This window comes from Fundulus heteroclitus, chromosome 4, assembly GCF_011125445.2.
Source record: "Fundulus heteroclitus isolate FHET01 chromosome 4, MU-UCD_Fhet_4.1, whole genome shotgun sequence".
Taxonomy (NCBI): domain Eukaryota; kingdom Metazoa; phylum Chordata; class Actinopteri; order Cyprinodontiformes; family Fundulidae; genus Fundulus; species Fundulus heteroclitus.
The window spans coordinates 31,292,768-31,297,066 of NC_046364.1; the positions used below are offsets into that span (position 1 = coordinate 31,292,768).

The window sequence follows — 4,299 nt, forward strand, 5'->3', positions numbered from 1 at the left end:
AATGTTCTAAAGTATTTCAATATTTAAATTTTAATATTCAGAATTACTTAAAAATGTAAAAAAGAAAATAATCAAAAACATTTGGGCGGGATTTTAAAAACAGCTGAGTGTTAGTGTCATTGTTTATCTTTGTTTTTATACCTTTTTTTAATTAACTAAATCAGCAGTTTGTACACCAAAGGTAATAAAAAAAAGAATAACAAGTAATTGTTTCATCTGATCTATTATTAATTGAAGTGTAATAACTTTTTACTGATCCTAAATAAATCTTAACATTAGAAATAACCAGACATCTCTTTGATTCTTAAATTTTCTGACAATCTGACAACTCAATGGGAAGATAAAATAAATAAAAAATGCTATTTTGGTTTATGAGACTTATTCCTGTATATACACTGATGTCATATTGTAGCTTATCAAAATCAGCGGTTACCCAACTAAAAAAAAGACAAAGTGGGGATAGTTTAAAAGCAGTAATGTCTGACGCTGTTTTAAATTCAGGGCATTTTAGGGCTTTTAAAATCAACATTGAAAACATTGGTATTGTTCTCATAAAGTGAGTCTCCACCAAAGCAAAAACAAATCTGAATGACATTGGAGTTTGTTCAGATTTATAACAGTACCTTCTTGCGGTAATCACTTGAAAGCAGATCAAGTTCTTCTTGCAAGATGTGGAGCTTCATGGTCAGAACTCGAGTCTGAAGGTCAGAAACAGCTGTAAAGCAAAACCCAATTAGCATGATCCACCAATTACCGTTACTAAACCTTATAATAAATCACAAATAGTAGACTTACAGCAGAATCATTGAACTGTATTTATTAGTACGTTTCAAAACATATTACGTGTTTTATACAATAATGTCAAAAATCATATGAATCATAACTACTTATTTTTTAAATAACTGTATTGTTCAAATGTATTAATTAATTCATATCAACAGGAAAATCAATTGTTTCTAAGGTTTTTAAATAAATGACTCAAATATTATATCCTAGCCTACACAGTATTCAACAAGTTACCTGCAGCCTTTTCTTGATCAATGAAGTCATTTATTTTTTCCTCCACACTCTTTCCTTGTTGCCCGGCAGGTTCGTCTTTTGCTGTAGATGTGGCCTTGTCTATGGTCACCTTCTATAGATTACATATAAATAAAGTTTTTATCTGCAACAAAAGGCATCGTCGCAGTACAAACCCTTTTCTACCAAGTAAAAAAAAAATCCACAGATTCAAAATTACAGACATGCAAACTTTGCATTTTTAACTTCTACCTTCACTTTGGAATTGTGCACACCCCTTGGTTGGGATTTTGCAACCCTGTAGCTGAGAAGTCAGACACAAACACGCATATAGTGAAAGATTACTTATCTATTCTGAATATGAAGGGTTGCAATAATAAAACAAAGTGAACAACAAAGAAAGAACGAATGTTGGATTACATAACTCTCCGCTTCTAGGACAGTTCTTACCTGGAACAGTGTTCATCTTCCATATTCGAGTGCGTTGGATGGAGGCTTTACTACAACTGATCTAAAATCAATAAGAATTTGTTTAACCTTCCAGATTAAAGTTAAAAACTTTCTATTAATATCTACAATTGATCCACCGACTGGTTCATATAGTTCTAGAATTTCAACAAATTTGCCTACCTAAGAAATGTATCTTAAAAAATACATACACAAAAATGATAGCAGGGAAAAAATAAGTATTTTAGGCTAATATTATTATTAATATTAGTGTTGCACCAATACCAGTATCGGACGTGGCCCCAATCCAGCACTAAAATGGTGGTATCGGTATCAGCGAGTACCAACAAATAGGGCACCGATACCATTTTGATGTTTGTATGTCACTTGAACGCAGCCTTCTCTCTCCCGACTAGTATTATACATGTTATATAAGTTCATGAAAGTTGCACTATTTTGGCATTTGAGAGCCAAAACCCAGGGTTTAAAAGAGATTATTCAGTTATTAATGTAATCTTACTGTCTTACTGTTGCACTATTATTATACATGTTATAATTTCACGAATGTTGCACTATTTTGGCCTTTGAGAGCCAAAAGTTTATTCAACTATTGTGACCCATTCCAGGTAGGCAATAAAAAGTTCTACTACCCTAAGTAGTATGCGGTTCTTCATATATACACACACACATTAATTTCAAACAGATGGTATCGGTATGGTATCAGGGCCAAAAAATGGCATTGGCGCAACACTAATTAATATGTTGATATGTATGTTTTAATATGTATGTTACAGAGCAAGTTTATTAGGCGGCATATTTATAATTGGAAGCTCCAATCCTATTTTAGAGCATCATGATTTCAGCCACAGTTTACTTTAAAACAGATGTTGATCTTAGTCTAAGGTTTGGTATAGCCTACATAGATTCTGTAAGAAGGGTTCAGTCAACACATTTAAACAGAAATGAAATGAACAAAAACTGACTGCAATAGAGAAGCACCAATCAGGCTTTCTCTGGCCACTAATAATGTTCTTTGAGGTCCTGGCCTCCTGATTTTATGTTTCTTTCTATAAGTTATAAAAGAAGAAAACGTTTTGGCAGAGATAACAGTGACAGGTCCAAGAAGGAACTATATATATATATATATGGCTCAAATTTTTTAAAATGCATTTAAGTACATGCTCTCGTTTATGTATTTATAGACCAAAAATGACTTTTTTGTTTTAATGCCTTAAGAATTTTTTTTTTGTATTTGATCTGTAAGCCACCAATCAAAGCCTATCAGCATATACTTGGCTGATTCTTAAGTCTGGCAGATCGTATGGACATCTTATTAGAGTTGCCATTGTCTTTGATAATAAATTAGAAAACTAACAAAAAAAGTCTAGTTTTTAAAGGAACGCTACCGCAATGCTAGCGGGTTTATAGCAGGCTGACTAAGTCGTTTCACTTTAAAATGGCAATAATATTATCATTAAACGTTGTTATTATTATGATAAAATATTATTAAGCAGTTTTTCTTTAAGCTGAGTAGAGGTCCTTTTTTAACACTGATAGCATATAAATCTGAGCATCACACACCTGCAAAACGACGACGTTACTCTTTTAACTACAACTTCTTGCCGTCATTGTTATGGCAGAGACGCAGTTCGTGTTGCCTAGCAACACACATAGTACGGAAGCTCCTGAAAGACAATTGCGTGCAGCTTGCGATTTAGCGACAAACGTCAGATCACCGCAAATTTTTCTTAAATAGACACAAATATTTAGACTGTTAACCATTGTTACCCATGGTATCTTGATTAAACAATTTTCTGCTAAATTGCATGACTAATGGTGGTCATATCGGGTTTTAAACAGGTTTATCTGTGCTTACCTTGAAGGGAACTTGAACATATTTACGGATGTCCGAGAGTACAGCTGTTGTGGTCCAGTAGGCTACTTCACAAAAACTTAATAATTTGTCTGAAGTATTAAAAATACCACCTAAAAGATTTTTTTAAGTCTGATAAAATAATATTTTACACAACTATTTTTGTGCAGATTAAGGCACAGTGTATTTTTATCTAAGCATCAAGAAAAACAGAAATAGTTTCATGGGTTCAGATGAATTACTTAGTCAAAACACATGTAAAGGTTTTATTTTTCTGCAGGAATGTCAAGAGAACAACGGCAAATCCTGTATTTCCAAGGAATCAGTGGAAACAGAAAATCTTTTAGGTTGTTTCTTGAATGTAAGTGGGACATTTTAACTGCTTGAGAAAAGGGGGTGACCCAAATAATTGTATGTTGAAATGTAAGAGAGGGGCAGGAAATAATTTTTTTAAATATATTCCACCAACTCCTTTTTTAACAATTTGTGTAAGTTGGTATGTCCTATTTTATTTTTTTTATTTATTTATTGTTTGTTTGTTCGAAATAGATAAATAAATGAAGTGCCCAGCGACCACCCCTAGGCACTTTGATGAGGCGATGGGATTCGGGTAACCCTATAGAAACATAACTCAGTTAGTAAAAAAAAAAAAGACTTTGTTTTTAAAAAAAAAACTTTATAGCTGTGATCATTAACTGTTCAAAGTTTTTAATAATTAATAACAATGATATTCATTTATAATTTTGTTGCTTTTACAATTATGGTACATTTTGTTTCAATCATGAACCGTAAGTCAAAACCATATGATTGAGTCCTTTAGGTTACTTATGTTCAGCGACCAGAAACAGTAAAAGAGAAAAGAAAAAAGAAAAAGTAGTAGCTCGAACATAATACATTGCATCAATATCTATAGAATTTATAAGAAATATTCAGACGCACTGAGGCTGACAGTTCAGGTTGTT

General features: G+C 32.5%; 1 long non-coding RNA gene across 1 annotated transcript; it reads right to left on the bottom strand.

Annotated features, from left to right (window-relative positions):
* Positions 1–622: 622 nt before the first annotated feature.
* On the bottom strand, positions 623–3,118 carry LOC118562975. The gene is made up of 5 exons (XR_004930935.1): positions 3,046–3,118; positions 1,468–1,528; positions 1,270–1,321; positions 1,021–1,132; positions 623–715 (listed from the first exon to the last, which is right to left on the bottom strand). It is a non-coding gene; the product is annotated as an uncharacterized LOC118562975 (long non-coding RNA).
* Between the last annotated feature and the right edge of the window lie 1,181 nt (positions 3,119–4,299).